Source organism: Hordeum vulgare, chromosome 6H (assembly GCF_904849725.1).
Source record: "Hordeum vulgare subsp. vulgare chromosome 6H, MorexV3_pseudomolecules_assembly, whole genome shotgun sequence".
NCBI lineage: Eukaryota > Viridiplantae > Streptophyta > Magnoliopsida > Poales > Poaceae > Hordeum > Hordeum vulgare.
In genome coordinates this window covers 382941587-382958724 of record NC_058523.1, presented here as the reverse complement: position 1 = coordinate 382958724, position 17138 = coordinate 382941587, and the positions used below count along the sequence as shown (strand labels likewise).

Here is a 17138-nt window from a genome sequence, read left to right as displayed (position 1 = left end):
ATCTTCCATGCGAATCACATTATTGGTGGTTCCCAAACATAATTGAAATTTTATTCCCCCTCCACCATTCAAACACATTGCATGGCTAGCCGTATCCATGGGTACCATCCAAACAATCAACTTTCTAGGGGAGTTCTTGTTTATTTATTTTTGTATTATGCAGGATAAGGAATCATTTTTACCAGCCTCTCTCGTGCAATGAGAAGTGAATAAACACTCATCATGAGAATAACTCACATAGCATGGAAGATATTGACCGCTCTGATTGCTCCATGAGCGATACATGCACACAAAACAGATGTTTATTTGAAGGTTTTAGCGGTGGCACATGCAAATTTACTTAGAATGGCAGTGAAATACCATATATATGTAGGTACGATGGACTCTCATGGAAGAAACTTGGCTCAAGGATTTGGATTCACAAGTAGTATCTCGACTTACTACGAAGTATTGGCTAGCAAAAGGTTCTAAACAAGCACCACACGTTGGAGGATCCATAACAATATAACTTCTATGCAAATATACCCAATCAGAACCAGTATGTTGTCTTTCTTGTCCAACTTCAACTATTTGATCAAGTTTGAAATTAACTAATGGGTGCTCGCAATCATAAAACATGTCCAAGATAATATATTTGTATGTGAAAGTTCTCTTTCTTATACTAATCATTCATGAATTGCTTGTATGACCAATATTGTAGTTGTCAAATTTCAATAGTTTTTACTTTTTAAACCAAATGTGAAACTACTACTAAGCATAAAGAACATGGATAATTTCAGATTTATTGTATTTCATTCATTCACAATTTAATCTTAGGATATAAGTGTAGCACAAGAGTAAACACCAAACAACTCTAAAAAGATCAATGAGTAATAAAATAATTAGGTAGCTATGTGAGGACTCTCTCCCAATAAATATTTCCAGATCTTATATTTTACTTCAAACTGCAAATAAAACAAACGACATTCCATGAATAGCACATATCATGTGAACGAAATAGAACTTAGGATCAACATAGGCTAACCGATAGTTGTTGACGAAGAGCGGTGGGATGCATAGCATCCCCAAGCATAGATGATTCAGACTTTTTGAAACATTTACTTTGGGTGCCTTGCACATCCCCAAGATTGAGATTTTGTATCTCGTTCAATCCTCTCATATCTTGGTTTCACCCAAGTCTCAAAAACATCATCCACACAAAACTTGAAAATAACTCGTGAGATAGGTTAGTACACATAAGAATAAATCAACACTTCATGGACTGCCAAGACAAGTTGCATAACAATTTTGAAGCATTATCTACCTTTTACTATCATTTCCACAATTTATATCTACTAAGGCTATGAAAATTATAGGATAAGTAGATAACAAAACTATAACAACAATCTGTCAAAACAGGATAGTCTGTAGAAATTAATTCGAAAAGTGTACCTATGTAACTCAAACAATTCTGAAAATTTAGGACATGATGAATAATTTGCATTAAAGCACTACATAAGAATTTCAGAAACTTTCCACGTTCCAGTAAAATCTGATAATTCAAATACTACAACAAAAGTTTCTGTTTTTGTACAGCACACATCGCACATGCAATTCAAGCATTCTAAAGGCAATTATTGAACTTTTTATTGAAAAATAAGATTATAAAGAACATCTAACAGAGTACAACAAAATAAAATGGTGCTCCAAACAAAACACATATCATGAGATGAATAAAAATATAGCTCTAAGTGAGATATACCGATAGTGTTGGACACGAAAGATGGGATGCCTTTCGGGGCACCCCCAAGATTAGACGCTTGAGTCTTCCTTGGATAATTACCTTGGGGGTGACTTGGGAATCCCCAAGCTTAGGTTCTTTATGCTCCTTATTCTCCTTATATCGGTATCTCACCGAAAACTTGAAAACTTCAATCACACAAAACTTAACGGAACTTCATGAGATGGGTTAGCGTAATGAAGATAGATCATTCACTTAGGTACTGTCAAGACAAGATTCATAAGTGTTATAATATAATACCTACCATATTATATCATTCCCATAATTTATATCACTAAATATAAGCTATGGAAACACTAAAACAAGCAAACTATGCATGCAAAATAGAATCTGTCAAAAACAGAACAATCTCTGAAGATCTGAATGAAAACCATACTTACCTGACTCTAAAAATTATGAAATATTAGGACAGCTCAGAGAATATGCATGGAAATGTTTTTCAAAATTTTCAGAACTTTTTGACACTCCATTAAAATCATAGAAATTCTGTACTGAACGTAATTGTTTTTGTTTTTGCACAGAATGAAACAAGCAAGTATGCACACTATCCCAAAGGCTTTCTTGGCACCTTATTGAAATAAATGATACAAAAAATGATTAATACAGTATATTAATCATGTTAACACACAAAAAAAGAAAGTATAAATATTGGGTTGTCTCCCAACAATCGCTTTTCATCAATATAATCATCATAAATAGGAGGCACGCTATCATCATAATAAGTTTGCTCATTAAAATTGGGGGACTAAAAATATCATCTTCATCAAATATAGCATCCCCAAGCTTGAGTCTTTACATGTCATTAGCATCATGGATATTTGTAGAATTCATACTAACAATATTACTATCATTCTCATCATTCGAGGAATTCACATTAAGCATTTTTTATAAATTCTTCCTCTAACAATTGAGCACAATTTTCCGAACATCATTTTCACGAAAGACGTTATAAAGATGAAGCAAATGAGGCAACCTAAATTTCGTTTTTTGTAGTTTTCTTTTATAAAACCAAACTAGTGAAAAACAAGAAACTAAAAGATTTAGTTGCAAGATCTAAATATATACCTTCAAACACTCACCTCCGAGGCAACGGTGCCAGAAAAAGCTTGATGTCTACTACACAACTTTATTCTTGTAGACGTTGTTGGGTCTCGAGGTGCATAGTTTTGTAGGACAACAACAAATTTCCCTCAAGTTGATGACCTAACATTTATCAATCTGGGGGAGGTGTAGGATGAAGATGGCCTCTCTCAAAAAAACCTGCAATCAAATACAAGAAATCTCTTGTGTCTCCAACACACCGAAAACAATGGTAAATTGTATAGGTGCACTAGTTCGACGAAGAGATGATGATACAAGTGTAGTATGGATAGTAGAGATATATTTTTGTCATCTGAAAATATAAAAACAACAAGGTAGCAGGTAGAAAACAACGAGCAAAACGTTGTATAAATTCTTGGAAATAAGGCCTGGGGTTTATACTTTCACTAGTGCAATCTCTCAACAATGCTAACATAGTAGAATCATATGGTCATCCATCAACATGCAACAAAGAATCACTCCAAAGTTCATAAATAGTGAATCAGTTGAATACCCCATTGTCATCACGGATATCCGCATGCAAGACATACATCAAGCGTTCTCAAACCAAAATGTTCAATCCAACATAACGAGATCTCAAGGACAAAGATTCAATTGATCACAACAAGATAGCAAGGGAAGAACACCATATGATCCAACTATATTAATAAAGCCCATGATACATCAAGATCGTGCCATCTCAAGAACACGAGAGAGAGAGAGAGAGAGAGAGAGAGAGAGAGAAAGAGAGAGAGAGACTGAACACATTGCTACTGGTACATACCCTCAGCCCCGAGGATGAACTACTCCCTCCTTGTCATGGCCTTCATCGGGATGATGAAGATGGACATCAGAGATGATTCCCCCTCCGGCAGGGTTCTGGAAAGCCTCGAGATGGGTTTTTCGTCGATACAAAGAGTTGTGGCGGTGGAGCGGAAGTTATCTCCTAATTTGTGAGGGTTTTGGTATACACACACACACACACACACACACACATATATATGTATATATATATATGAGTTTTTAGCGTTGGAATCACGTTTAGCGGAGCCACGTGGGGCCCACAAGGCATCAAGGCACGCCTAGGGGGGTGGGCGCGCTCTGTTGCCTTGTGGCCCACAGGTGGATCCCCTCTGGTGGTTCTTCACTACAATATTGCTCATATATTCCATGAAAAATCGTCAAAAAGTTTCAGGCGATTCCGAGAACTTTCATTTTCTGCACAAAAAGCAACACCACGGTAATTCTGCTTAAAACAGCGTTAGTCCGGGTTAGTTCTAAATAAATCACAAAAAGTTCATCAAAGCTTTATAAAAATATTATAAACATAGGTGAATATGGCATGAATACTTCATTAATCATCGATACGTTGGAGACATATCAATTATCGTTTGGCAAGAAACCTAAGTTATAGAGGAGGGCCGACCACAAGGGAGAAAACCCTTTAAACATGAAAATGACATCTTATCTCTAGATTCAACCCTTTAAATCTGTTGAGATGACACCGTATGATTTATCATTTGGCAGAAACCTAAGTTGCCATTTCTTAGAGTTTGGGGATACGACACTTATGTGTGATAAGGTCGAACCCAAAGCGGAAAAGTGCATCTTCCTAAGATATTGATCAATACAATTCTATCATGGATAATAAATGATTATAACGAACAAGAAAATATGATAATAAATAATTTATTATTGCCTCTAGGGCATATTTCCAACACGATCACTTTTACGTGATTGGTGGAAAGCAAGAGAAACAAAGAAAAGAATGAATATAGAAATAAAAAAGGTGGTCCGGGTGGGGTCGCGTCCTATGTGGCGGATTGACCGGACGCGCGCGGGCGCGTTCGTGAGTCCTTATATCCTCCATATATTTGAGATGGATATGAGGGTTCACGGACAACCCGAAGATATAGGGATGATATGAGTGGTCCGGGTGGGTCACTTTTTTTCTTCTCTCTCTTGTCCGGTCACTGACGAACGCATCCGCGGGCGTATGAGGGAACATTTGAGGCGTCCGAGTGTAGATGCTTCTTTTTCTTTATTCATTCTTTTCATTCTCTCTCTTTATCTTGGACATGTTGGAAAGAAAATAAGCAGTGTGATTGTGTAAACGGACAAAAAGAATACACGTTCGGTCACTGATCGAACACGTCCGCAGATGTTTAAGGGGTTATATTTGCTATGTCCGATTGCAGATGTTGTAAACTACTCCCTCTATTCCTAAATACAAGTCTTTTTAAAGGTTTCAATAGAAGACTATATACGGATGTATATAGACATATTTTAGAGTATAGATTCACTTATTTTGCTCTGTACATAGTCCGCTAGTGAAATCTCTAAGGCTGGTTGTAATGAGAGTATCATATAGTAGTATCATACATATGATACTAGTGTATGATACTATATCTGTAATGGGAGTATCATAGGATATATCATTTATTACCTTGCATGACACATAGTAGCACAACATTTAATATGATACGGTATCATAATATGATACTCAACTCTCTCTTTATTTATTTAATTCTATGTCATCTCATCAAAATTGACTAATTGACATGCATGATACTATACATAATACTACCATCACGACCAGCTTAAAAAGACTTATACTATTCAGAAACGAAGGAAGTAACTACTAGTAGTAAATGCTTGCATGTGGGAGGAGGAAAAAAGACACGCTAATTGGTGAAAAGGAGAGGAGCGTTGGCTCACACCGGTGCATCTAGGTTTGATTTCTTGTTTCTTGCGCTGCAGCCGGCGCTAGCTCAAGCGCTCGTTCTCTTCTTTTTTTTCCTTCTTTCTCTCTCTTTCAGCTATAATTTTAAGGGCATGGGTCTGCTTATAGCTTGCTCAACGTGTACTTCATGGGACGGCTTATAGCTTACTGAATGTGTACTTCATGGGACGGCTTATAGCCCGTTGAATGTATACGATTTGATTGGGGATGCATTCGCTTACAAGCACAAGAGAAAGGAAGTGAATCCTGTGAAAATTGTGGAAGCATCTCAATCTCCATACATGGAGACCCGCAGTGTATATATTGATTGAGGGATCGATACAGGAGATGGCAGCGTCGAGGCTAACCACCAGAAAATATTACATGAGGGTTTTAGGAGATAGAGAGATCTCTCCCTAATAATAAATCAAATACGGTTTCTGGTCGTCCGTCATGAAAATTACTCCTAAAGTTTGCATAAATTACCCACCATGCCACCGGTAAGTAATAGAAAACGTTCCATAAAGCAAAAAATCTTGGACTGGGCCGGCCCATGTAAAAATGTCCTATATTATGCTCTGCATGCTGGGAGAATATCCAACACACCATATGAGCCGGCCCATGCACATGCGCCAGCTTTTAGTTCCATTTATTTATTTATTTATTTTCAGTTCTGTTTTATTTTTTTATTTTAAATAATTTAAAACTTCAAATAATCTTTAAAATTTTAATAAAATGAAAATTATAAATCAACGCATTTCAAAAATTAAAATGTTTGTGACTTCAAAAACTTCTTGGAGTTTTGTCAAAAATGCTCGCATATACAATAAAATGTTTGCAATTTTAGAAAAATATTTGTACAATAAGAAAAGTCCATGATCTCAAATACAATTCCATGTATTAAAAATTATTAAAGGCATTTAACAAAATGCTTTCTAATTCAAAATATGTTAATGCATTTAAAAAATGTCCTAATATTTTAAAAATAGCTAATGCCTGTTTTGATAGTTTCTTTTTTTTATTTCAAATTTTCCTTTCCATTTTTGTTTATTTATAATTTAAACAATTTAGAGTTACAAAGACTTTTGCATACTAAAAAAAAGGAATTTTGAATTAAAATGCTGACGAATTTTTATTTTGAATTAAAAATAGGATTCAAAAAAAGCGCCGGATTTTTATAATTTTCTTTTGCAAATTCCATAACAATGTTCATGAATTTAATAAATATATTACTGATTGATAGAAATGTTTGTTTATTCAGAAAACTTCATGCGTTTCAAAAAATGTTTGTGAATTTAAAATAAAATCCTCCAACATCAAAAATTATGTTCGTCTTTTCTTGAATTGGTCGCCAATTCAAAAGAAAATATTTAAACCTGTTTGAAATATAAAAAATATTCATGATTTTTAGTAAATGTTTGTAAATTGTAAAAAATGTTTTCGATTTTAAAATTATTTCCATATTTGTAAAATTGTTCACGAAAGATCTAATGTATGTAGTTAAACATTAATGCTTCTAAGTCTATGTGACAATATACCTGTATGAATTTTGAAGAATTAACTGTTGGATGCATCGAATTATTATTGTATGTTTTCTAAAAAAATCTTGAAATTCAGAATAAATCTTTGAGTTACCAAGATTTTTGAAAATGTAAGGACTGCTTCAACTTGTGAACATAATTGAAAATGTAAGGATTGCTTCAACTTGTGAACATAAGTTACCAAGATTTAAAAGAAGAAACATTGTCTTGCATTTGTGTACAAAATTTCTAAATAAAACGATGATATGTGAACATAATGTGTTTATCATCATTAGAAATTATGTTTTTTTTCTTTCGTGGCAACACACGGGCCATTTTGCTAGTAAACATAAAAAGAGTAAATCTCCTAACTACTTATGCCGTGAGCCTCAAGGATACGCCGACCTGTACAATAGATGTTTAACACTCCCCCATAATCACAACTATGACAAGTTGAGATTACGTTTAAACTCTTCAAAACTTCGAGCTGGCAAAGCTTTAGTGAATCCATCTGCAAGCTGATTTTTGGATGGTATAAATCTGATCTCAAGCTGTTTATTGGCAACACGTTCTCTCATAAAATGAAAATTTATTTCAATGTGCTTTGTCCTGGCATGAAAGACTAGATTTGCAGACAAGTACGTGGCATCAAGATTATCACACCATAAGCACGACGACTGAGTTTGAATTACCCCAAGTTCTCTAAGCATGGATTGAACCCAAATGACTTCTGTTGTTGCATTTGCTAGTGCTTTATATTCTGCTTCTGTACTTGACCTGGAAACAGTGGCTTGCTTTCTTGCGCACCATGATATTAAGTTAGATCCATAAAAAATGACAAAACCACCTTTTGACCTTCTATCATCCAAACAACGAGCCGAGTCTGCATGTGAGAATGCACTAACAAGTGTGGAAGGTGACTTGCTGAGTGTATGACCCAAGTGTATAGTGTTGCTTATATACCCAAGAATTCGTTTTGCAGCTGTCCAGTGGGCTGTGGTATGTGCATGAAGATACTGACACACCTTATTAACTGCAAAAGAGATGTCAGGTCGAGTAAGAGTCAAGTACTGAGGTCCACCAACCAGACTTCTGTAACCAGTGATGTCCTCTTGGTGCAAGGGTTCTCCTTCTGTCAAGGACAAGGGTTCTGAACTAGACAAGGGTGTTGGTGAAGATTTGCAATTCTGCATACCAATTCTACTTAGCAGTTCAGAGGCATACTTTGCTTGAGATAGATGAATACCATTGCTATGTTTCTTAACTTCAATACCCAAGAAGAAATGCAGATCTCCCAAATCCTTGAGAGCAAACTCAGAGCCTAAATCCTTAAGCAATGCTGTCACGGCTCCATCAGAAGAGCTAGTGACAATGATATCATCAACATATATCAAAACAAATATGGATATTTTATGCTTGTTATAAATGAACAGGGAGGTGTCAGATTTTGATGGAACAAAACAAAGAGACTGGAGTTTCATACTTAACCGTGAATAACATGCTGTGGGTGCGTGTTTCAAACCATACAGGGATTTATCAAGCTTGCAGACATATGATGGTGCACTCTTATCCTCAAAACCAGGAGGCTGTTTCATGTACACTTCCTCTTCCAGAACACCATGGAGAAACGCGTTCTGGACATCTAGCTGTCTCAGACTCCACCCCCTGGACACAGCTATTGATAACACAAGACGGATTGTCACAGCTTTAACAACATGACTGAATATATCCTCATAATCTATACCATACCTTTGCTTGAATCCCTTTGCTACAAGTCTTGCCTTGTATCTGTCTATGGTACCATCAGACTTTTTCTTGATTCTATAGACCCACTTACAGTCAATCAGATTTCTGCCTGGTCGTGGGGGCACTAGGTGCCATGTTTTATTTTTGCGCAATGCCATGATTTCATCTTCCATGGCTGCCTTCCACCTCGGATCATCAAGTGCTGTCATTAAACTGTTAGGCTCACCAGTTGTGCAAGACATACCAATCTTAGAGAAATTTTTGTAATTTAAGCGAGTAGTGACTCCCTTGTGTAGCTTTGTGCGCGGCGCCACAGGGGAAACCTCAGGAGGCGGAGCCACAGGAGATCCATTATCTGCGTCAGGTGCTGGCGAATCGGATCCCAAGGATGATTCTGTTGCTCGTGCTAGCGACCGTGACCGAGGCGAGGTGGCGGGCCCGGGCGAGTCTGGCGCATGCAGCCGATCGGAAGTGGCGGCCCCCGACGAATCCGGCGCGGGCCAATCAGGCGAGTGAGGCCCAACCGCGCGAGTGACCTCCCAACACGCGTCGTCAGGCGGTTGGTGCGGGGCGGCAACGTCGCTTTCGCGACCGTGCGCACGCTCGAGGCGCTCGGGGCCCGAGGCGCGACCAGGTTATGTTCGCCCTGTCCACCCAGATCCCGGAGGGGATGTTGCCTCCTGTCGCGAGGATCCCGAGGCAGATCCTCCTCGGTGCGTGTCCGTGTCTTCAGCTGGGTTGCACATGAATTCTTGCCCGTTTTGCCTCAGATTTTCACGTCGGAAATGATTTCTGCAGCAGTAATCTCAGGCATAATATGAGGATTAGATGCAAGTTGATTAGTACTATTAGTCTCTCCCCCATGATCAACGCCGCATAAAGATGAGGGCAAGAGGAGTATTTCTTTGCGAAGCAATGCGCCGACATTTGGGTGGAGTTTGGCAAAGGGAAAAACCGTTTCATCAAAGACTACATCTCGAGAGATATACACACATCCCGTGGCTACGTCAAGACACTTGACGCCTTTGTGTTGTGCACTGTAGCCTATAAAAACACATTGTGTCGAACGAAACATGAGCTTCTTGTTGTTATAGGGATGGAGGTTTGGCCAACATGCGCAGCCAAACACACAAAGATGTGGGTAGTCGGGTTTGGTATGAAGTAGACGTTCAGTTGGTGTTTGATGACACGACTAGGCAGAATATTTATGAGGTGTACTACTGTGAGAAAGGCCTCATCCCAAAACTTTAGTGGCATAGATGCAGCAACAAGAAGAGAGAGGCCAATATCAACAATGTGCATGTGCTTGCGCTCCGCTGAACCGTTTTATTGGTGGGCGTGAGGGCAAGAAACATGATGAGAGATTCCTATTTGTTGGAAAAAGGAGTTGAGTTTTTCGTACTCACCTCCCCAGTCTGATTGCATATCAAGTATTTTGCTATCAAATTGTCGCTCTACATGAGCCTGAAAGTTAAGGAAGACTTGAAAAACGTCGGAGCGTTTTTTAAGAAGGCATATCCAGGTATACTTGCTAAAATCATCAACGAAACTCACATAATAGGTGTGGCGGCCAACAGAGGAGGGGGCCGGTCCCCAAACGTCTGAAAACACAAGTTGGAAAGGTTTTGTGGACACACTGGTGGATATAGGATATGGTAACTGGTGGCTTTTTGCTCTTTGGCAAGAGTCACAAATAGTTTCACGATCATGCTCATCAACAAATGCGAGCTTATTTTTGCTAAGAATCTGATAAACAATGGAAAAAGATGGGTGGCCTAAACGATTATGCCATCTTCTGAAGACACTTTGAAGACTCCATAGGCTTGCTTATTGAACTTGGAAATGTTAGGGATCAATGGGTAGAGGCCTTGCACACATCTACCGCGATAAAGCACCCTCCTCGTGACCTGATCCTTGATCAAAAAGAAAAAGGGGCGAAACTCTATGAAGACACCATTATCAAGAGTAATGCGATGTACTGACAAAAGGTTTTTGGATGCATTGGGAATGTGAAGCACATCATCTACGAGAATATCACGGTGTGGGGTTTGAATAATAGACTCTCCAACATGACTAATCATCATACCTGGACCGTTTTCAGCGGTGTGAACTTGATCTTGGCCGTGATACTTCTCGTGCATGGTCATCTTCTCGAGTTCAGAGGTGATGTTCTCATTCGAGCCGGAGTCAAGATACCAATTGGAGTCAACTCCGTATGAAGCATCCGCTGCAGCTGCAACACGCCTTCTTCTAGAATTATCCTCTGCATAGCGCCACTTACATTCTTTTGCAATATGGCTAGTTTTCTTGCAGATCTGACATTTGTTTTCATACTCCTCATACCCGGTGAAACGACCCCTTGGTTGTTGTTGTAGTAGTGGCCCGGAGGGCCATTGTTGTTGTAGTAGCCCCCGCCGCCGCCGCCACGGTGGCCGCTGCCTTGGCCACCGCCAGTGCCGTGGTTGTTGTAGCCGCCGCCGCCATGGTTGTTGTAACCACCGCCGCCATGGTTGTAGCCGTCGCTACCCGTGCCAGGGTAGGCGCTGCTATGCTTTTGGCCGCCACCGCCAGAGTAGCCACCGCCGCGACCACCTTGCTTCTGGTTGCGGTAGCCGCCTCTGCCGCCACCCGATCGACCCCTGGAGGCGGCGTTCTCTGATGACTTGAAGCCACCAGCGCCGCTGAACATCTCAGCGCGTTGATCGAAGTTTGCCACCATAGAGAAGAGCGCGCCGACGGTGATGGGCTCGGTGCGGACGTAAAGTGCAGAGATGATGGGCTGATACTCCATATCAAGCCCGGCGACGATGAAGGAGATGAGTTCATCCTCCCCGATCGGTTTGCCTGCCGCCGCAAGCTCGTCTGAGAGGGCACGCATCTGCCCGAAGAAGGTGGAGGCCGACTGTGACCCCTTCTGGGCGTTCGTGAGTGCCGATCTGATGTTATTGACACGAGACAGAGAGACAGCAGAAAACATGTTTGCTAGCGCGGTCCAAATTGCATGTGATGATTCAAGCGAGGCTACTTGAACAAGCACCTCCTTGGACAGGTTTCGGAGAAGATATGCTGCGATTTGTTGATCTTGAACTAACCAAGGATTATGAGCAGGGTTGGGAACTACCTGTTCTTTGCCATCTTTATCTTTGCTGATGATTTTTTTTGGAGGCTCATCTATAGTCCGATCTATATAGCCAAACAAGCCGGCGCCCAATATCTGGGATCGTGCTTGGGCTCGCCAGAGAACATAGTTCGTCCGGCTAAGGGGTTCTGAGGTGTTGTAGTTGAGGCCAGAGGAGGGGACTGCGGAGGAGGAGGACATGGTTGCGGCGCAGTGGTTCTGGGAAGGAAACAAATGGAGGAAGATGAGCTAGATGTCGTGGAAGAGGCCTGCTCTGTATACCATGTGGAAATTGTGGAAGCGTCTCAATCTCCATACATGGAGACCCGCAGTGTATATATTGATTGGGGGGACCGGTACAGGAGATGGCAGCGTCGAGGGTTTTAGGAGATAGAGAGATAAACATAAAAAGAGTAAATCTCCTAAATACTTATGCCGTGAGCCTCAAGGATACGCCGACCTGTACAATAGATGTTTAACAAATCCACCTTTCTCTTAATCTATCACAACCTTCGATAAAATTCCGAACAATTTGGCGAATTGACAATAACTTAGATGATTAAATTCTTTGCGATGGAATCAACCATTCCTGGGTTCAAATTCTGAACTTGCCAATGCTCGCATATTTTTATATCTATTCAAGCTTTTCAATGCTATTATTTCAATGGAATGATATGTCGGTCGACTATAAGGTGTTTATAGCAACCTTGTCAATTTCAAGACCTATCGTCTTAGTCTCTCGGCTCACATGGTTATAGTATGTGTGTGTGTTTTTCTAAAGATGAATGTTTGTATGTTTTTTAAAGAATATTTTTTTAATCCTCATCATTTTCCAAAAGCACGGATGGCATGGCACAAGAGAGATTAGGAAATGTGCAACGTCGCTCAGGTTTTAGCTCTTGCATACCGAATCAGCAACATTTATTTTGTACTCTCTCAGTTTCTAAATATAAAACATTTTAAAAACTACACTATAAATATATAAAATAAAACAAATAAATTTATATCTTAAAATATATATATAGTTTATAGTGAAATCTTTAGAATATTTTATTTTAAAAACAGAGGAAGTAACTTGTAAGAAGCAGAGGGCATGTATATGTAGTTTCTTTCCGTCAAGTGAAGCTTATCTCTAATCAAACAATGCAAATACTCCTTCCGTTTTAAAATAAATGTTATAGTTTTAATATAAAATTTATATTAACTTAATATTAAATTTGCGACACTTATTTTAGAACGGATAGAGTATAACTTTTGCAAAAGGGCATTCGACTTGTCAGGCCAAAATTAAGCCTAACACGAGCGGGAAGAATAAAATTAGAAGCCCGTGTTCCATTTTTGGCGCCACCGCCGTCCCTTTGCCAGCATTGTGTTCGCTTTCCACGCAACGCCACACATCACGGTCATAGCGGGCCACGTCACGCCGTCCGCCGTTTGTTTTCCTATTCGCTCGCCCTCGCCACCACGCTAGGTGATGGCTGATCTACCGATGAAGAGCCGACTGGTGTGGTGCAAGGGTTGGTTGGTGCTTTCCGCCTGGGCAGTGCACTGCCGTTCCACCCCGGCCATGTGTCCCGTACCACCCGGCGAGCGAGCTCACGAACCTTTTCTTTCGCCGCCTCCGCGGGCCAATCATTTGCTCCGGTGTGCCAACGTCACACTGCCTGCCGACGATTGGTTTTTTTCTCTCTCCGATCAAGCAGATCACGGCTTGGAAGAAGTTCCGCCTTCCTTTCTTCGTCTCAAAGTCAAATTACGTTATATTTGATCAATTTAATATAAAAATAGTCAACATTCATAATACGGAATTTCATACTACCAAAACTTAGCTGTACTGTAAATATTAATATTTTATAATATGAAAAATAGTAGGACACCGATAACCATCACATATATGGTGGGAGCAACACCCGACACCATCCCCATAATTATAGATTTGATCATATCATCACATGCATGCACAAGTGACGAAATTGATAATGTCAACGATAATTTTCTTTTTTTTATTTTTAAAATATTTTATCTATCAAATAAAAGTCCGATTAAAAAATCGTTTTATTATTTAATCCATCGCGACGAAATCTTCGAAACTAGATCATATCGATATGTTTCGATGACTTTTTTTGGTTGAAAGTTGTCATGTCTATTGTACATAAATTGTCATCATGATTACACTAAAGTTGTCATGATATATTTGAGCTATTTTTTCTTTTACATATAAAGTAAATTTTGACATGTTATAAAAGGGGAATTAACAAACAAAACTTTTCATGATGAATTACTAAAATTTGCTACGATCCATGAAATAATTTTGACATAGTTCATAAGTAAAAAAGAAATATATTGTTAATTACCTTAATAATACATGGTCAATGACTCAAATTTGCCATAAACCAGAAATTAAAATTGCCATGGTGAATTACTTAAGTTTTCCATGATACATGCACTAAAATTTGCCATGATTCATACAAAAAATTATTTTCCATGATCAAAACACTAGAATTGCCATGGTCGAAATACTCAAATTGCCATGATCTATAAACTCAATTTGCCATGATGAATTACTAAAATTTGTCATTATCCATGAATTAAATTTATCGTGGTTAAACTAAAAAATTTCATGGTCAATTAAAGAAAATTGTGATGAAAAATAGTTAAAATACAATGGTAGTTTTAAATCTAGAAGAATAAACTAGATAAAACATGTCGTGGCATTTTATTATAAACACTATGGCAACTTGAGTGTAAACATCATAACAACTTTTGGGGAAAAAAGGTGGTCGAAGCATATACGTATGGATCTAGTTTTGAAGATCTCGTGAAGACGAATTTAACGATGAACATAGATTCTTAATTGTTTTTTTTATTTAAGAGATAAAACATTTTTATGTCCAAAAAACAAAAAAGGATTTTGTTAATGTCAATGTTTGATGTGGCAAGATGAATAATTATGAAGGCGTGTGTACCATGTTGGCTCGTGTCACACTGTGTTCATTATCATTTACAAAATACTATCACGTTGCTCGAGGAACAACAATGAGCCTTGAGGCCATGATTTTTTACTATGAAAGCATTTTCTGCACGGAACACGTTGGAATTTCCTTTGTGGAACTCCAGGAACTTTAGCTACCTACAATGTGCATTTGACTAGGCATTTCACCATGCATGCGATGGAAGGGGTGATCAAGTCCATGCCGTTAGGCAAGGCAGTGGAGCCCGATGGGTTTACTCACTATTTGTACTACCTTTGTTAGGGAATCATCAAACTGGATATTTGGCGCATGTTCGAGCAATTTTACACATGGGATATATAAGGTTTTGCATCCATTAACAGAGTCTTGGTCACCCTCTTGCACAAGAGAGAAGGGGAGATAGAACTCAGAGACTACCGCCTTGTAAGCCCGGTTCACGGTGTGGGCAAGATCTTTGCCAGAACATCGGCTTGCCGCCTTTCTGAGATCTGGCCACCCTAGCGGGGCTTCACCAGAGCGCTTTCGTGTGCGGTATATCAATAACCAAAAGGGAAGGTTGTACGTGCATCTACTATCCTCTTAGTGGTTTTGGAGTATAGAAGACAAATGAAAGACTAATATGTTTGCGAGTGTATACATGAGAGAAAGTCCGTGAAGATTTTGGTTTAACCAAGAAAGACGAGCCCTAAAAATTTACTAGATCATCGAAGGCACGCGTTGCCACGCACGTCGATTTTTACAATAGATTGATAGAAATTTATGATGTGTTTTTTTCATGAAGTGTACATTTAAAGTAGAAAAAATGTTGATGGTTGAAGAGAATGAAATTAGGGTACAAAAGTGCAACTTTAATAATCTAGTGCAATCTAAAATGAGAGTACTTTGGAGCAACTCAAATCTCCAAGCTCAAAGCCCGAATGCTTAGTATGTTTGAATGAAGACATTGTACAATGGAGTCATGTAATAGTAAGAAGTTTTTTAGTGGGTTAGCTTATCATATTATAGAGTTTTTAGTGGTTAATGAGGGTCCGATGAAGCTTCTTCTTAAAATGCGGTGCATGATTCTAGGGATTTAACACTAAGTAAAATACATATTTAAGTATTTGAAATAAGGGACACCATGTACCCAAACCTTATTGTCCCAAGAAGGCAACCGAGTTGATGGTGTAAAGTAACCCGTTGTACATCATGTACAACAGTAATCCAATAAACAAGACATATATACCTTTCCGCTATAGCTTAATACATGAATAATTCTCACGAAATATTGCTGCCAATTCCCACATGTACCATAGTTTTAGGAGGTGTCACTTCAAGAGATAATGAGCATACGAGTTTAGTGATGTCACCACAAAAATATCATGGAGGAGGAGCAAGGTTACAAGTACACGTACATTCTGTAGATTTGAACGTGTACATTACAACAACATAAAGTTTAATCCATCCACTTACATGTCCTTAATATACACATGCATTCTCCAGATTTGAACATGTACATCACATCACCATAATTTTTACTCCATATGCACTTAAAGGATAGTACATTGTAAAAGGGTCATCATGGAGTCCAACTAACTATGTGTGCACGTTTGTAGCAAGTGTTTCACTGACTTTGTTGTTGTAATAGTTCTGGAGTACTCGCATGAAATATATTTGATGAGTTCATTGCAATAGTGGATTCTGGTATTTTGATTGGTAGAAAACGGACACTGTTGCTCCTTGTTGTAAATGACCAAACAAATTTTGTTTGAAATCTTCTATATAAGTTGCATAATTAGATGAGGTCTATAAATATGATTTGAAATTAGCAGCCCAGAGTTTCTTATCGAGCTGACAGATTTCATTATTGTAGGAATGTCATCATTAGTCATTGTGTTTGATGTGCATAAATAAGTGTATGATGATAGCTTGGAAACCACTTTGTGGGGCACAATCTGCTTCGTCGGGAAGAGTTAGCTTACTTGCTAGACATGTTCAACCAGAAATAACAAATTGCTCATCAACCAGGAGAAGTGGCTCTCACGACACCTACTTATGGAATGGGCCAATGACCGTGCTCGTGAAGGATATGCCGGAGGAGGTGGTGCCTCGAGTGGTCGGTAAGGTCGGCCACCTGATCTCATCAAGCATGACATTGGCATTGTGGAGATGCACCGTCAGAGGAAAGAGGCGATGGGAGACTGTCTACAGACCATGCAAT

General features: G+C 39.0%; 1 non-coding gene across 1 annotated transcript; it reads right to left on the bottom strand.

The window, feature by feature from the left end:
- Positions 1 to 11548: 11548 nt before the first annotated feature.
- LOC123406614 lies at positions 11549 to 11687 on the bottom strand. Its single transcript, XR_006612278.1, has one exon. It is a non-coding gene; the product is annotated as a small nucleolar RNA Z247 (small nucleolar RNA).
- Positions 11688 to 17138: the final 5451 nt, after the last annotated feature.